This window comes from Manis pentadactyla, chromosome 9 (assembly GCF_030020395.1).
Source record: "Manis pentadactyla isolate mManPen7 chromosome 9, mManPen7.hap1, whole genome shotgun sequence".
Classification (NCBI taxonomy): Eukaryota; Metazoa; Chordata; class Mammalia; order Pholidota; family Manidae; genus Manis; species Manis pentadactyla.
In genome coordinates, this window is record NC_080027.1 from 91,262,866 (window position 1) to 91,281,778 (window position 18,913).

The following is an 18,913-nucleotide window of genomic DNA, read 5'->3' on the forward strand; positions in this document are numbered from 1 at the left end:
AACTGGACCATTGTCTAACCCCATACACAAAAGTAAATTAGAAATGGATCAAAGACCTGAATGTAAGTCATGAAACCATAAAACTCTTAGAAAAAAACATAGGCCAAAATCTCTTGGACATAAACATTAGTGACTTCTTCATGAACATATCTCCCTGGGCAAGGAAAACAAAAGCAAAAATGAACAAGTGGGACTATATCAAGCTGAATAGCTTCTGTACAGCAAAGGACACCATCAATAGAACAAAAAGGTACCCTACAGTATGGGACAATATATTTGTAAATGACAGATCCGATAAAGGCTTGACATCCAAAATATATAAAGAGCTCACCCACCTCAACAAACAAAAAGCAAATAATCCAATTAAAAAATGGGCAGAGGAGCTGAAAAGACAGTTCTCCAAAGAAGAAATTCAGATGGCCAACAGACACATGAAAAGATGCACCACATCGCTAGTTATCAGAGAAATGCAAATTAAAACCACAATGAGATATTACCTCACACCAGTAAAGATGGCTACCATCCAAAAGACAAACAACAACAAATGTTGGCAAGGTTGTGGAGAAAGGGGAACCCTCCTACACTACTGGTGGGAATGTAAATTAGTTCAACCATTGTGGAAAGCAGTATGGAGGTTCCTCAAAATGCTCAAAATAGACTTACCATTTGACCCAGGTATTCCACTTCTAGCAATTTACCCTAAGGATGCAGCACTCCAGTTCGAAAAAGACAGATGCACCTCTATGTTTATCACTGCACTATTTACAATAGCCAAAAAATGGAAGCAGCCTAAGGGTCCATCAGTAGATGTATGGATAAAGAAGATGTGGTACATATACACAATGGTATATTATTCAGCCATAAGAAGAAAACAAATCCTACAAATTGCAACAACATGGATGGAGCTGGAGGGTATTATGCTCAGTGAACTAAGCCAGGAGGAGAAAGATAAGTACCAAATGATTTCACTCATCTGTGGAGTATAAGAACAAAAGAAAAACTGAAGGAACAAAACAGCAGCAGAATCACAGAACCCAAGAATGGACTAACAGTTACCAAAAGGAAAGAGACTGGGGAGAATGGGAGGGTAGGGTGAGATAAGGGCGGGGAAGAAGAAAGGGGATATTATGATTAGCATGTATAATGTGGAGGGTGGGGGAAAAGGGAGGGCTGTGCAACACAGAGAAGACAAGTAGTGATTCTACAACATCTTACTATGCTGATGGACAGTGACTGTAATGGGGTTTGTGGGGGGGACTTGGTGTAGGGGAGAGCCTAGTAAACATAATGTTCTTCATGTAATTGTAGATTAATGATAACAAAATTAAAAAATAATAAATAATAAAAAAAAATTTTAATGTGGTGCATATACACAATGGAGTATTCAGCCGTAAGAGGAAAACAAATCCTACCATTTGCAACAACATGGATGGAGCTCGAGGGTATTATGCTCAGTGAAATATGCCAGGCGGAGAAAGACAAGTACCAAATGATCTCCCTCATTTGTGGAGTGTAACAGTGAAGAAAACTGAAGGAATAAAACAACAGCAGACTCACAGACTCCAAGAAGGCACTAGCAGTTACCAAAGGGGAGGGGTGGGGTTGGGTGGGGGAGGGTGGGTGGGGAGAGACGGAGAAGGGAATTGAGGGGTATTATGATTAGTACACATGGTGTGGGGGGGGTGGTCACAGGGAAGACAGTGTAGCACAGAAGACAAGAAGTGACTCCTTGGCATCTTACTACAATGATGGACAGTGACTTCAATGGGGTATGGGGTGGACTTGATAGTATGGGTGAATGTAGTAACCACAATGTTTTACATGTGAAACCTTCATAAGAGTGTATATCAATGACACCTTAATAAAAAAAAAAAAAAAAAAGGAAAACAGGCCCAAACAGGGGGTGGCCTCCCAGGGCCCCATGTCAGTGAGGGGAGCACCACCGTCTGCTGCCTGCTCATATCTGCCACCTGCTCATATCCATTGGAGTTGCATGAAGGAGAACCAAGGCCCAGGACACCACTCACATGGCATTTTATTATGAGTGGTATCTGCGACACTGTGCACAGCCCTGCGTGAGCTCTGTCATGGGAGGTAAGCAGGCCTCAAGTCAATGTGTCCCTGGGGCCCTGGCAACATGAGGCCTGGGGAGGTGGGGGTGCAGAGAGCTGGGTGCGATCTTTCATTCCACCTTGGAAGTGTGAGGTCGTTTTTCAGAGTTTCTTCCTAGGGTGCTGCCCCAGGATTCACCTAGGAGCAGCCTAGAGTGTGTACGTTAGTGATCTGCAAGAACCGGAATGGAGCCCCACCAGTAATGAGACAAGGCCGGGTTAGTGCAGCCACGTGTTTGCACCAGACTGTCTGCACCAGAGATGGAGCTCCCGGGATTCCCAGAAGAGCAGGGCATGACCCCAGCATGGCCTGTGTGTGGCCATCCCCGCCACATGGTCAGACCTCCAACCACCCCCACAAACACAAAGCAGAAAGGCTGCTCTGATGGATGCCGTCTATTGAAATAGCAGATGCTGTCCCAGTGCCCCTGAGCACACCATTAGCTACTGCCCCAGAGCTCAGCAGGACACTTGTCAGCGTGTGGAGAGTCAGAGCCTGAGAAAAGAACAGAGGCTGTAGCACAGGACGCCAAGTGCCAGTTAGTACAAGGAAGCATGTCTTTGGGGCCAGGGGTCGGTGGGTGAAGCAGGAACAGTTTGAACAGAGACTGAAGAATGGTGTCACCTGAGCTCAGACCTCAGCTGAGGGGCTGCAGAGCCACTGTCCACCCTCTCTGCCTTGGCTTCTAAACCCCAGGGATTCCTAGGGATGCCCAGGAGCCAGAGAGCAGAGTGAAAAGGCATTGCCCCAAGACAGACATGCAAAGATACCGAGCTTGCGGGAGGAGGACAAGCCAGCAGGGATCTCAGCAGCCCACCCTCATCTGGGTAGTTCTGGCAGTCCCTGGCAGTGAAGCCCTGAGACCAGCAGCTGCTGAACAGGACCTGGTTTCATTTGCGTACCTCCTCGTTGCTCAGAGAGTCTGGGGACAGGTTGCAGATCTCCAACTGAGAGAACTGCCTCAAGAAATTCAGAAAAGACATCCTGGGGACAGTGGGACCAGAGGGCTCAGCAGAGAGCTGGGTCCAGAGGTGATGCCAGCACGAAAGGGAGAATGAAGGCCCCCAGTGGGAAACACCTAGCATTCCTGGAACACCTGCAGATTCTGCCCCCACCCTGCTAGCCATGATCCCTCAACTACAGGACTGCCCTCACCAGAACTCTCCATCTTCAGCCTTCATGTCCATCTCTTCTCTCTGCCTGGGACCTATGCAATCCCACTCTGGTGCATTCAGGAAAGATAACAAGATTAAATTTTTATAAAATGAAACAGAAGGGGTCATTCCTGAAAAGTTTGTACTGTGCAAGCTGTTTACTACAGCCAAATTCCCCCTAAAGGCCAGAGGTGGAATCCCAAAAATAATTGCAGAAGGCACAAAGGCTCTCAGACCATGGTGGGGAGCAGTGTCTGGGAAGGGGACACAGGCCCCCAACACAGGAGGGAACACTGTGCCATGGCTTTGCTCGAATTTCACTCTCCAGGCAAGTTTTTCATTTCTGATCACTCCCTGCAGGTGCCTGGTCTCAGGAATGAGGAAGTCCAAGAGAGAACACAGGGGAGTGTCTGTCCCCGAAAGCCTGCCACTGGCACAGGGTAGCAAGTTATCATCTGGTTTATCTGTCAGTCATCAGTGGAGATGCCATGAGGGGTCTGACCACCTGAGCATGCAAATGTGGTCCTCTCCTGTGCCTGAAGAATGACAATCAGGCCCCCCTTTGTGGCAGTTTCCCTGAAGTAGTGCCCCCCAGGGCCTCTTGCTGGTGGCCTTTCTGTGGCAGTACCCACATGCTTTGCTCAGCACTATCTCCAGCTACCTGGCCTTTACAAAGGTAGGTTTCCTGAACCTTGTAGGCAATGTCTGAAGGACTGAGTCACCCTGGAAAAATCCTTCTCTGAACACTTTCAGTAACACAGGGACAGCTCCCCTACCCCCCTAAAAACTGGGGCTCCCCATGCCAGCCTCACATAGGCCTCTCAGGACCCTGAGGGACAGGCAGGAGACCTCCTGGGCCTCCTTAATTCACTGAAACATTCATCTGGTCAGAACCAAATTTCAGAATGTGCTTGTTATAAACAAAGAACAGGGGAGACACTTTGGAGAATTTTAAATCTGACCCCAAAATTTTTCTTGACTAGACATTGGGCTGAGCTTAGGGCTCTAACCTTGGGGATGGGGAACAGTCAGGATTGTGGGATTCACATATAAATCAAATATAAAAATCAAATGAATAAGCATATCTGACTTGATTGTTTATAGTTCATCAATCAATAATAGTTCATGATGCGTGATAAAAACAGAAACAGTTTCTGTGATAGGACTGCCCTTGCATTGTTCACCATGTAAGAATTTGTTTACCATGTAAGAACTTGTTTGTTACGCTTCAGAAGATTGGAGACTGTTGAGAGTTAGGCTTGGGGTTGATTAATGATTGTGTATTGAGTCCCCTATACAGAATTTTATTGTTGTTAACAACCATTTGATCAATAAATATGAGAGGTGCCCTCTCAGCACCACTCTTGCACTGTTAAGCCTTGAGTCCCCTGGCTGGTCCTTTCAGATCTTTGATATCTCATCGTGTTTCCCCCCCCTATCTGCGGGTCAGAGGCAGGGAGGGGACTGACACAGGATGCACACATCCTGGCTGCAGCTCCAGGTGGAGGCACACACCTCACCAGGCACCACCTCCCACCCAGGCCCTGTCCCCACTTGCTTTAGATTGGGAGGCATCAGGGGGAGGGAAGCATGAAATTAGGCCTTTCAGGAGCTGAATAGACAGCTGTTGGTCACACGGCCAAAATCTGGAGTTTCAGTTTCATTTGGCTGTGACATCTTTTTGGGCAGTTGGCAGAACTGAGGTAGTTATGGGTTTTGTTTGACCTTCGGCAGTAGAGGAGACATCTTTCACACAGGAGGCTGATCTGAGGACACTGTTCCTTTCTGCCACCAACCTGAAGAGGGTCTTGCAGTTATGAGCAGTGACCACATGTGATGAGATGCAGTAAAGCTCCCTTCAAAGCACAGTGGTGTTCCAGGTGCACACGGCCCAGTGGGCACACATGCAGCTTGGGATGTATTGGGAGGGGGGTAATTATTATGACCGTCCCATCTCTGGTACTTCATCAATGGCACTAGGAAATTCTAATTCCTTTCCCAGGGCCACCAAGTATTGACAGTGCTGACACAAATGGAGGGGCTCCCCTCTCCCTCCAGCCTCCTGCACCATGGCCACCCAGGTTTCAGGATTCAGCAGCCCCAGGGCACCAAGGGGCCTCAGGCACCAGCCCCCATTGCTGACTGCTGGTGAGAGGCCTGCCCAGGAACCTCTCCCTGCTCAGGTCACTAACTCTTTATGGGGTGATTCCTGCCCCAGTGAGCTCCCCAGGAGGCTAAGCACCCCTCCATTCATCACCACCTAGGGGGCCAGCAGGCTGCTAGGATGGAGCTCCACTTTCTTGGTGTCCTCTCCTCTTAGCACTGAGGGCTGGCCTTTGTTGGAGTGACCAGGGTTTGTGGAGTGGGAAGAATCTGACTTTCAGAGGTGGCGTCATCTTTGGGTCATGCAGCGGGCTGGGTGGAGGCCAGGCAACCCTCAGCATTGAGCAAGATTCCACTGAGCTGCCAAACTTGCAAATGCTGAGCAGGGATCCAGGATCACAGGCCACAGCTAAGTGGATTTTGCCTCACTTTTCCCAGCCTAGAGCCATTTAGTGCTCTTTTCTGAACAGGCTGTGTAATTTGTGGACAGGAGTGCTGTAGTAACCATACCTGGTTCCTTTCTGCAGAGGGAGGCAAGGGCTGGGGCAAGAGGAACATACCCATCACTCCAGGCCCCTATCCACTCCACCGCACCCCACAGATTCCTGAGTCTGATCAGTTTCTCTGAATCACTGTGTCCTGCTGCCCACAACTGGGTCAGACCAGGAGGATTAGCATCCACTTTTCCAGGGGTCCCTAAACAGCCACATACACATTTCCTGCTGACCCAGGCTTTCAGGCCTTGACTAACTACTCTACTTTTCCCACTGTGGTTGAATAAACAGTGAATCTAGCCATGAAACAAGTTCATGTTTGCCTTAACTTGCACTTGGTTTCATAGTTGACTAAGATTGACTCAGAGATTTAATGATAGTTAACCTCCCATCAAGTGTGATGGGAGCCATGACTGAGCACACAGCAGACAGGGCCCAGCAGTGAGCACTCCACTGCATTATCACCTAATTTAAACCTCATGAATCCTATGAGCTGGGTACTGGTAGTATCTGCACTTTACAGCTCAAGTATCTGAGACTCTGGGGTGGACTTGTCCAGGATTACCTAGTCCATAGGTGGTGGTAGCTGGAGGGGCACCTGGGCAGTCTATCTCCAATCCACATATACATTCCACCTGCCCCTGCTATTTATGAGTCCCCCCTACAAGCACGCCCTGGACCTGCAGTGATATCATTACATGTTGCTTGTCACTCCCCCTGCCCAATTTTACCTCCTGGACTCCAGTGACAGAGTATGCGTGACTCTTGACCAGCTTCTGACTGGTAATGGCTTCTGCTTCAGCTTCACTGCAGACCTGAGTGGAGAATAAGTCCATGAGGGTGGTAACCCAGCTTTCACCATGCAAACCCTCTTAATCAGGCTGCAGTTCCAGGCAGAGCTGTGTGCTACCAGCCCCGGAATGTGACTGACCTGATGTAGGTGCCAAAGGACACTGGGAGTCATTCTTTCTGCAAGAGTGGCCCGGAAGAAGGGATTAAAGATGGTGGCATGAGAGGTGAGACAGAGGCTTCCTCCTAAAACTGCATATAATACGAAAATATAATTAATACAACTAATCCTGAAAGAGCAACAGGAAAGAAGACTGTGCCAGACTACATACACCTGGAGAAAATACCAGACCTCACAGAACAGGGTAACGTACCAAAGCTGTGATGCAGCCAGACCCAAGCCCTTCCCCAACCCCAGCTCACCAGCAGGAGGAAAAGAAATGGAGCGGGGAGGGGGTGGAGGCCTGGGACTGCTGAATACCTAACTCCAGAGATCTGCTCTGGGAGCACAAACCAACATTTCATGGTGCTTTCATAACACTCTCATGATTAGGGGGTTGGAAAGTTAAGACAGGCAGAATTCCTGGAGAGACTGAGATTCCAGCCACTTGTGGAAAGCAGGGATCCATATCCGGCTGCTCTGGACAAAAGAAAGGCGGGCAGTCTGAGAGACTTCCTAACAAGGAAGCCCTTAACAAGAGGGATGCTAAGGGGGCAAGGATTGCACAGAGCTTACTGCTCAGGAGAAATGACAGGTAGAAAAAATTGTCCAGGTGCACTCTGCCCAGCAGATTGGGAGCTTTCACGATCTTCAGTTCTCCAGCTCCCTGGCTGACTACACAGCTCCTAGGACTCCCTCTGTGATACGCAGCCTACTGAGCCTTTCTCCCAGCCAGCCCCACCTGGCTCGCAAACTGGCAAACCCTACCCTGGCATTAGGCCAGCCAGAGGAAAGATCTGTCTATAGCAACTACAAACTCAAAGCATAGAGGCTTATACCTCTGTTCTCAGCCCAATGAATGGTTCAGGGAGTGGAGATAGGCATAGCAGCCAGGAAGCAGGAAACAGCTCTTTCCTCCCCCCAGGCAACAATACCACTGCCCCGCAACCCCCAACATTGCTTCAGGGGCTGAGTAGCTCCAGAGAGTAGAGCTTCTGGACATTAGAAGGCGCCATATACAAATACAAAATGCCAAAGGAACCTGGTCCAGAGTAAAATTAATATAACTCCTGAGAAAGATGACACAGACCTCATGAATCTTCCTGAAAGGGAGTTCAAAATAAAAATCATTAACATGCTCATGGACATACGGAAAGATATTCAAGAATTCAGGAGTAAATTCTGGTCAGAGATCCAATCATTGAAGAGCACAATGGAGGGTATTAAAAGCAGATTAGACATGGTGGAGGAGACGATAAATGAAATAGAAACTAGAGAAGAGGAATACAAAGAAGCTGAGGCACAGAGAGAAAAAGGATCTCTAAGAATGAAAGAATATTGAGAGAACTCTGTGACCAATCCAAACAGAACAATATTTGCATTATAGGGGTACCAGAAGAAGAAGAAGAGAGAGAGAAAGGGACAGAAAGTATCTTTGAGGAGGTAGTTGCTGAAAACTTCCCCAATCTGGGGAAGGAGATGGTCTCTCAGGCCATGGAGATCCACAGATCTCCCAACACAAGAGACCCAAGGAAGACAACACCAAGACATATAGTAATAAAACTGGCAAAGACCAAGGATAAAGACAGACTATTAAAAGCAGCCAGAGACAGAAATAAGATCACATACAAAGGAAAGCCCATCAGGCTAATATCAGACTTCTCAGCAGAAACCTTACAGATCAGAAGGGAGTGGCATGATGTGTTTAATGTAATGAAGCAGAAGGGCCTGGAACCAAGATTACTTTATCCAGCCAGATTATCATTTAAATTTGAAGGAGGGATTAAACAATTTCCAGATAAGCAAAAGCTGAGAGAATTTACCTCCCACAAACCATCTCTACAGTCTACTTTGGAGGGATTGCTATAGATGGATGTGTTCCTAAGGTTTAATAGCTGTCACCAGAGGTAATAAAACCACAGTAAAGAAAGTAGAACAGCTAATTACTAAGCAAATGCAAAATTAAATTAACTATCCCCAAAGTCAATCAAGGGATAGACAAAGAATACAGAATATGATACCTAATATATAAAGAATGGAGGAGGAAGAAAAAGGAGGAGAAAAAGAAAGGAACCTTTCAATTATTTTTATAATAGCATATTAAGTGAGTTAAGTTAGACAATTAGATAGCAAGGAAGTTAACCTTGAACCTTTGATAACCACGAATCTAAAGCTTGCAATGGCAATGAGTACTTACCTATCGATAATCACCCTAAATGTAAATGGACTGAATACACCAATCAAAAAAGACATAGAGTCACTGAATGGATACTAAACAAGACCCATCTATATGCTGCCTACAAGAGACTCACTTTAAACCCAAAGATATACACAGACTAAAAGTGAAAGGATGGAAAAAGATATTTCATGCAACTAATAGAGAGAAAAAAGCAGGAGTTGCAGTACTTCTAGCAGACAAAAAAGACTTCAAAACAAAGAAAGTAACAAGAGACAAAGAAGGACATTACATAATGATAAGGGGGTAAATCCAACAAGAAGATATAACCATCATAAATATCTATGCGCCCAACACAGGAGCACCTATATATGTGAAACAAATACTAACAGATTTAAAAGGGGAAATAGAATGCAATTCATTCATTCTAGGAGACTGCAACACTCCACCCATTCTGAAGGACAGATCAACCAGGCAGAAAATAAGTGAAGCCACAGAGGCACAGTACAATACATTAAAACAGATGGACCTAACAGACACCTACACAACTCTACACCCAAAAGCAGCAGAATACATATTCTTCTCAAGTGCACATGGAACATTTTCAAGAAGAGATCATATACTAGGCCACAAAAAGAACCTCGGTAGATTCAAAAAGATTGAAATTGTACTAACCAGTTTCTCAGACCACAAAGGTATGAAACTAGAAATAAATTACACAAAGAAAATGAAAAATACCACAAACACATGGAGGCTTCACAACATGCTCCTAAATAACAAATGGATCAATGACCAAATAAAAAGAGAGATCAAACAATATATGGAGACAAATCACAACAATAATTCAACACCGCAAAATTGTGGGACACAGCGAAGGCCATGCTAAGAGGAAAGTATATTGCAATACAGGCCTACCTCAAGAAAGAAGAACAATCCCATATGAGCAGTCTAAACTCACAGTTAACAACACTAGAAAAAGAAGAACAAATGAGGCCCAAAGTCAGTAGAAGAAGGGACATAATAAATATTAGAGCAGAAATAAATAAAGTTGAGAAGAATAAAGCAATAGAAAGAATCAATGAAAGCAAGAGCTGGTTCTTTGAGAAAATAAACAAAATAGATAAAACATTAGCCAGACTTATCAAGAAAAAAAGAGAGTCTACTCACATAAACAGAATCAGAAATGAGAAAGGAAAAATCACTACAGACACCGCAGAAATACAAAGAATTATTAGAGAATACTATGAAAAATTATATGCTAACAAACTGGATAACCTAGAAGAAATGGACAACTTTCTACAGAAATATACCTTCCAAGACTGACCCAGGAAGAAACAGAAAATCTGAACAGACCAATTACCAGCAAAGAAATTGAACTGGTAAACAAAAACCTACCAAAGAACAAAGGCCTGGACCAGATGCTTCACCACTGAATTTTATCAAACATTTAGTGAAGACATAATACCCATCCTCCATGAAGTTTTCCAAGAGTAGAAGAGGTAATACTTCCATACTCATTCTATGAGGCCAGCAAAACTCTAATACCAAAACTGGGCAAAGATACCACAAAAAAAGAAAATTACAGACCAATATCCCTTATGAACATAGATGCAAAAAATACTCAACAAAATATTAGCAAACTGAAATAAAAAATACATCAAAAAGATCATACATCATGATCAAATAAGATATATTCCAGGGACGCAAGGATGGTACAACATTTGAAAATCCATCAACATCATCCACCACATCAACAAAAAGAAGGACAAAAACCACATGATCATCTCCATAGATGCTGAAAAAGCACTTGACAAAATTCAACATCCATTCATGATAAAATTTCTCAAGAAAATTTTACTGCTGGGGGTGGGAAAGACAGGCTACCTGTGAGATAAGCCCCAGGGCAGTCTCCCCAGCCACCCATGAAGAGACCCTGAACTGACCAATGTTCAGCCTCAGGCATTTAACAAACTCCAAGCTCCCGGAGGAGCAGGTCTGTGTCCTGCTTATCAGTGCCAGAGAAGACAGGGAGCATAGAGTCCAGCATCACTCAGAGGCCACACTGGGTGAGTGGGCCCCACATCCATCCCTGCCTCCAGAGCAGCCCGTGGAAGCGGGCATGTAAGTTGGGGGACAGGTGGATGTGTTCAAGCAGGTTCCCAGCCCCAGGTGTGCATCAGAACTGCCTGGAGGGACTGTTGGAGCGTAGCCACTGCACCTCAAGCCCAGAGCTTCTAATGCAGTAAATTAGGGGTGGGGCTTGAGAGTTTGGAACATTGAACCAAGACCACAGGCAAGGCACATACCTGAAACTGAAAGATTTCCGCATAGTTCTTCTGGAAGTCCTGGTCCCGGGGGGACCACAGGAAAGCAGCTCTTCCTTCAGGGTGAGGGAGGCAATGGCTGCCAGGAGCCAGCAGTCACCTGCACCATGGCCTGGGCACATGCGGTCAGGCCAGGCTGGCAGGGCCCTGGCTTTCTCTGACCCTCACTGTCCTGCTCAGTCCAGAGCCCATGCACACCACCAGCTCCTAGGTCAGATGGTGTCAGGGGTCATGGCAGCAGTGAGCTACCACTGCCCCCTTGGAAGTCATGTGCATGAGCCCCAAGTTCTCTGCTCCCCCTGACTCTCCAGACACTGACCATTTCACATCTCCAAACACCCAGCCAGCAGAGCAGAAGATGGAAAGAAAGGGAAAAAGAAACAAAATCTGTCTCTTTGGTCCCTGATTAAACCCTTGGTTGGGAGAAACAGTGAGTCTGTCTGGCAGACCGGTCTGTGTGCATGTGAGTGTGAGCGTGTGCATGTGTGTGCATGCTCCTTGCCCCACATGGCCCTGAAGAGCCAACTCCATGTGTCTGTTTAAGGGGGCCCTTTTACACCTCACCACAGCAGCCTTGATACTTCGCTGCTTATTTACAACACTCTTGAGATATTGATTAGCATTCATAATTTGCAGCAGAAGAAAAATTCTCGGGCTTGGTTATGGTCATGTTGGATGTCCAAGCAAATGCAGAAGAAAACAGGAAACCCCTTTCTGTGCAAGTCAGGACCTCCCAGGCCCAAGACACAGGGTGGAGCTTCCTGGAAGGCATCGTCCCTCATGGTGTCAACCTCACAAGACTGAGCACAGGTCCAGACCCCCTGCTTCCCTTAACCGCCGCGGTGGCTCTAGCATCCTAGGGCTGGTATGCACTCTGCTCACATGCACTTATAGGCATGCTGTACACCTGTCTCCAGGTCTTCTGGTCCTTGAAGCTCCCACCGTGACAACTGCATCTCACTGGTCCCACAGCAGCCTCTCTCTCGGTATCACCACAGTCCAAGGTCCCAGAGCCTGAGTGGTGACGAGTTTCTCCCATTCGCTCCATTCAAATGGCCCCAGAATCTGCCTGTGCATCCCAGCCTTCTCCTTTTCCACATAAAGACTTCTGCATCTCTTCTCTGTCTTCCGATGGAAGCTCTTTCACCTTTTAGAGACACTGTGAGGACCTTGTCTGTTTTCTTTGGACACTGGCTGCAGCTACGAACCTTGCCCAGGTGTGCACACCTGTGGTTTTCCCAGACTCAGGTGGTCTGACGGTAGATGCGGCCCTCTGAGTACCTGCTGCAAACAGCTGCAAAAGGATGTCACCAGGTCTCCCAGAAAGCCCTCTGCTCTGCCTTTGCCTCTCACAGCAATGAGGTTCACCACTTGTCCCGAATTTGTTCTCATCCCTCTCCTGTATTCCCACCCACATTTACTTCTGAAGACACCTCTAACCCAGCAACGGCCTGGCCTGGCCCCCCTTACCAGGCTGCACTTCACTGACACACACCTGCCCAGAGGTGATGGGCCCCTGGTAGTGAGGGGGGTGAGGTGGAACACCAACCGGGGTTTGCTGCATCTCATTAAGAGGCAGTTTCCAAGGAGTTAACAACATAACACGGTTTGCGCCTCTCCTCCAGCCTTTCTCCCCTTAACACCTGTGACCATGTCTTTCCTCTGTTTCAAAATTTCCAATTTCCTCCATTGCCTAAGAATGAACTAAAAGCTGCAGGCGGGGCACCCAGACCCCTCATAATGTGAACCCACCCCTCCCCAGCCTTTTCCTGAGCCCAAGTCCCATCTGCCTGCCCCCACCAGCTTCTGCTCATTAGTGTACCTGCCTGCAAAGTCCCAGTGCAGTGCCACCTACTGACTCCTTCCCCTTCTCCATGAGGTCTCCCAGATGGCCCTGTTCCCTTCCCCTGGGTGTGTCCTAAGGGCTGTCTGCACCATCTGTGCCTTGGTCCAAACCCTCAGTCACTGCCCACACTGGACCTGAGCTTCATTTGGGTCACAGCTTCTAACCCGCACCAGCCTCCCCCTCCTCACAGCCTGGACACCCAAGCATGCCTGTCCCTTCCCCTTTCTCCCTACCTCTTCCTGTGGGATGTGGATTCCTTCAGCAGCAGCTCCAGCAGGTAGCTGACACAGAGGAGACGCTCTGTGGCCATCCAATGAATAGAAATACACAAGCATTCAACAGGAAGAATCATGAAGCATATTCTGTCCTTGTGCATTTCCCCAGTCGCACCTGCATCTCCCTGCTCTGTGGGGATATTGGGCCCAACGAGGACACACACTGAACCTGACACATTCCACCTGCACCAGCATCAGGGGCCTTTGCCTCCCAGGCAGAGGGTAAAAGGGACAAATCACAGAGGTACAGGCCTCGGGGCTGACAGGGTGACCGCTCAGCAGCCTACCCTGAGGCAGGTGGCCTCTTGGTGCAGAGCCACACAGCCCTGGTCACAAGGTGCAGCCTGGCCCCTCTGGATGGCCTTGCTCCCAGCCCAAGCTGCTTCCAAACCCACCTGGGAGGCTCGTCAGCCATTATACTTCAAGGCACAGAAATGAGATGTCCCTCGGCCACTGAGGTCAAACAAGGCTGTCCAGCTGGAGGAGAACTGAGCTTTCTCTTCACCTGCCTCAGTCCTGACATCCCGTGGGGTCCACTCGACTCTCCTGGAGCAGAGTCCAAGGAGGTGGGTGGGTATGCAGACCCATAAGGTGTGAGGGGCTGCCAGATGAAGCTGCTCTCTCTAAGGAGCAGATCCAGACAAGGGTGTTCCCCATCAGAGTCCTCACAGGAGGACATTTCTAATACTGCTCAAAATATCTCACTTTGTCTGGACGACCTGCCTTGAAGCCTGTGGCTCCTGCATTGGTCTCTTTTCAGTGGGGACACAGCTTTGATTTTTTAGCATGATTTTAATTTCCAGAAGCAACCAAGAGGCTTTTGGGTGCAGATTTGATGGGAAATAAGAAAAACTTGGGAACTAATCCTGCTGGACAAGTGCCTCGGCCCAGCCACCCTCCAGCGAGGACTGTGTAGCTCAGGGCTTCAGCCAACCAGTGAACTCAGCGGGGAGGCTACTAGTCACGGACCCACCTGAGCTTTGTTCTTCCGACTCCTCATTCAAGTTATCTATGTAACGGGTTTAATATTTATTAAAATTATAACCTGATTTTTATTCCACTCAAATAACAACCTCCTAAAATACCCCCACCCATTGCATCCATACATAGGCTCAGGGCTTAAGAGCAAACAGACCCCAACTACAATAATAAATCATCACTGCTCTGCCGAGAAAAGTTTAAGTGCACCAAGAGACAAAAATGCTGAGTGAGGCTTCATTAGAAAAAGAAATCTCTAAATTCAAAAATTCCCTTTACTTGGCAACGTCAAAGCTTAAAGGTCCAAACACACGAGTGCTATTATAAGCCACAGCCAGCACGAACGCAGGCTTTGTGTGTGCATATATATATATAATTCCTAAGGGAATTTCTCAAACTCCCAGGAGGAAGTGTAGGAGGTGGGGGACAGAATGAAGGTGGAGGTCAGACGCTGGAGGCCTGCAGGAGCCCTGCTAAGGCAGGACACTGGCAGAACAGCAGAGTCAGAGAGGAATGCAAAGCAAAGAGGATTCATGCCCCACTTTCCACAGGGGACTCTGCAAGCAGAAAAAAATGGCAGCCCAGCGCTCAGGCAGGGAAGGCACACAATGACATGGCAGGAACAGCCATCGATCTCCACATGAGCAGGCCAGCTTCCGTCCCAAAACACCCCTGCCTACTCCCAGGCTCAGCCCTGGAGACACCTGCTCCTGCTCCAGCTCTGACATGGCCCCTTGGCATTTTCAGGGCTCCTGTTTGCTCTGAGATCCTTGTTACCTGTGCCCCACAAGCTGCCTCACCGCCACCCAGTAGCAGTGCCTGCAGGTGGCGCCCAGGGGAGGAAATAAACTGGTTATGTTCACAGCCTGGACAGGAGCCTCCACTTACGTCCTGGTCCCCTTGGAACCATTTAGCAAATCCCTACCTCCTGCAGACCCCCACTCCTCCCTGGAACTCTCTGCTCCAGGTTTAGGGGCAGCCCTCGTGTGTCAGCAAACTCGTCAGCATGTAGCAAGGACTCTGGGCCCAGAGAGATGTGCTGGATGGGGTCCCTGCCCTTGAGATACCACAAGCTTAGAGAAGCAGACATGATACAGGCTCAGGACTCATAAAACCTGGTCTAGAACCTCAGGCCCCTGCTTGTCTGCTGGGTGGCCTACAGCCACTTAATTCCTATGATCCTCAGTTTCCCAATCTGTAAAATGGCTCTGTACCTCATGGTTTGTTGTACAGAATCATTTGGTTCTGGGCAAATTTTTATTTATAAAAAGAGGAGTGTATAAGAATGTATAGAAATCTCAATCTCCATTGGGTGGAGAGGACATCAGGACATAAAAGATATAGAGGACATTCATGGGTATGCATGTAACAGCAGATCAGACATGTATTTTTAGAGCACTTCCTGAGTATTGCTCCCCTTTGGGCAATCCAGGTTCTCTCTTCCCTGGACCCACTTGCCAACACAGCTTCAGGGAAGACAAGTGGGGATAAGCAGTAAACATGGGCTTCAAAACTCCAGAGCAAGGGAGAGGTACTGAGCAAGCACAGGCTGAGTGAGCACAGAGGACCAAGGGCCTTCAGGACCTCCCCCTGGGATGCAGAGAAAACTCTGGTCATGAGAAGCCATGCACCATGCAGCCTCCAGGGACTGAAGCAGCAGCCATGCAGGACACACATTCACCCAGCTCTCCGGAAGCCCCCCCAGGTCCCCTATGGCCTCAACAAGTGAAAGACAAGAGGCCCCAGTGCAGTGCAGCAGTGAACCTCAGCCAGGGTCAGGGCGACACAACACAGGGGGTGCCAGGCTGGGAAGGAGCCAGAGGAGAGGGTGGAAGACCAGGCAGTTACACAGATGGCCCAAGTTATGCCTAATGGGACTGCTTCCTTCATTGGACCAGACAAAGCTTTAAACTGAAGTGGAATAAATTTAGCTCCCCACTTCCCTAGGCAGAGCCCCTGAGGAAGGTCCAGGCGGCTTCAGAGCACAGACGGCGCCAAAGCCCCAAGGCTGGAGGAGTGGCTGAGACCAGCGCTCAGCACGCCTCCTACAGAAAGTGACATCTCTGCTGATAAGGGACAGGTCCAGCGGCCTTCCCATATCCAGTTCAGAGCAGGAGCTGCAATGCCTCCTGGAAGGGGTTTTCACTGCTGTCCCAGGTCTCCTGACCGTCTCCTGGGCAGACAGCTCTGAGCCAAAGGAAATGCACCCGGGGCCACAGTCCCACAGGTGCAACCATGAGCCCAGTCAGTCTGCTCTGCTAACCACCCTCAGCTCTCTGCCTCTTCCTCCACGTGTACTCCAGGCTTGCAGACCTTGCACATCTTGAATTGTCCATAGAGAACCCTGCTAAATACTACATAGGTAACCCAATGGCTTCTGGGCAGGGTGAGTGCTACAAAACAAAGAGGAGAGGCAATGCAGTCCAGGCCCCAGGCTCCCCTCCAAGAGAGCCCCTGACATGCCAACAGCCCCGCTGGGACAGCGCACTGCACAGACTGGGCTTTCCTGTGTTTGATCTTTCAGGCTTTGTACCTTGTAAAGGGCTGTTTTATTCCCCACTTTCCTGATGAGAAAGGTTGAGGCCCTGAACAGTGAGGTAATCTCTCAAGGGCAGACATGGTCAGAGCCAGGAACAGGCAGCAGGGTGAATGGTCTGCCACCTCAACCCCACCCTACATATGTGTGCCCCCCACCAGCTGGAGGGACGCACAAGCAAGTCCAGGAAACCTCTCCTGCCCTCAGGCCACACGGACCTCCCATCCTCATGCTCCGTTGCCTTCACCCATGCCTCTTGTTAACATTGGTCACCTGTGAACTGCCTCCTGCCATTAGCAAAATCCATTTACACTGCAAGTTGATATAACAATCCCTACTGGTCAAAATTGTTATGAAGATAAAAATGAGACTTGCGTAAAGCGCTTAGCTTTGGGCCTGTGGCAAAGCCCTGGGCAAACCTTATGCTTAGCTACTGTCACCCCACACATGATTAACCGGTGGCCCTGTGTGGCAGGTGAGGTTACCAGGAACTGCTACACAGGTAAAATGGGCCATGGCCTCAGAGCAGAGTCCCCAGGCCACAGGATCTGGAGCAGAGTGGAGGCTCCTGCCTGGGTCCCTTTGTGCAAAGCCACCATCAGAGTCTCAGGACAATACCTCCCCGTCTGTCCCTAGGACATGTTTCCTTACCAAGGATCTGCAAGTGCCTTCAAACACCTGTGTGCCTACTCCTCAGCGTCAGGGAGCTGAAGAAGACAGGCTGGTTTCCATGAAACTTTGAAGTCCTTTGACAATAAAGACCTGTAGACAACTTCAGGATGGGATATTGTTCTAAATGCCATATCAAGCCTGGTGGTCCCATGGTCTCAGTGCTTGAATCCTCAGATTTTAAAAAAAATTTTTATTAAGGTATGATTGATATACACTCTTATGAAGGTTTTACATGAAAAAAAAATGTGGTTACTACGTTTACCCATACTATCAGGTCCCCACCCATACCCCAATGCAGTCACAGTCCATCAGTGCAGCAACATGCCACAGATTCACTATTTGCCTTCTCTGTGCTACACTGTTCTCCCCATGACCCCCCACACCATGTGTACTAAACATAATACTCCTCAATCCCCTTCTCCCTTGCCCCCCACCTGCCCTCCCATGCACACACCCTTTGGTAACCACTAGTTCATTCATGGAGTCTCTGAGTCTGCTGCTCTTTCGTTCCTTCTGTTTTGCTTCATTGTTATACTCCACAAATGAGGGAAATCATTTGGCATTTGTCTTTCTCTGCCTGGCTTATTTCACTGAGCATAATATTCTCCATCTCCATCCATGTTGTTGCAAATGGTAGGATCTGTTTCTTTCTTATGGCTGAATAGTATTCCATTGTGTATAAGTACCACATCTTCTTCATCCATTCATCTACTGAAGGACACTTAGGTTGTTTCCATATCTTGGCTACTGTAAAAAGTGCTGCAATACACATAGGGGTGCATATGTCTTTTTGAATCTGAGAAATTGTATTCTTTGGGTAAATTCCAAGGGGTGGGATTCCCAGGTCAAAGGGTATTTCTATTTTTAGTTTTTTGAGGAACCTCCATATTGTTTTCCACAATGGTTGAACTAGCTTACATTCCCACCAGCTTTCTCCTCATCCTCGCCAGCATTTCTTGTTCTTAGTCTTTTCAATGCTGGCCATCCTTACTAGTGTGAGGTGATATCTCATTGTGGTTTTAATTTGCATTTCCCTTATGATTAGTGATGTGCAGCATACTTTCATGTGTCTGTTGGCCATCTGAATTTCTTCTTTGGAGAACTGTCTCTCTATATCCTCTGCCCATTTGTTAATCAGGTTATTTGCTTTTTGGATGTTGAGGTGTGTAAGTTCTTTATATATTTTGAATGTTAACCCCTGTTGGATACGTCATTTACAAATATATTCTCCCATACTGTGGGATGCCTTTTTGTGCTGTTGATGGTGTCCTTTGCCATATGAAAACGTTTTAGT

The 18,913-nt window shown here is 47.9% G+C and overlaps 1 pseudogene; it reads right to left on the reverse strand.

Moving 5' to 3' along the window:
- LOC118913589 (calpain-8-like) overlaps window positions 1–18,913 on the reverse strand; it is a 77,098-nt pseudogene that overhangs the window by 42,853 nt on the left and 15,332 nt on the right.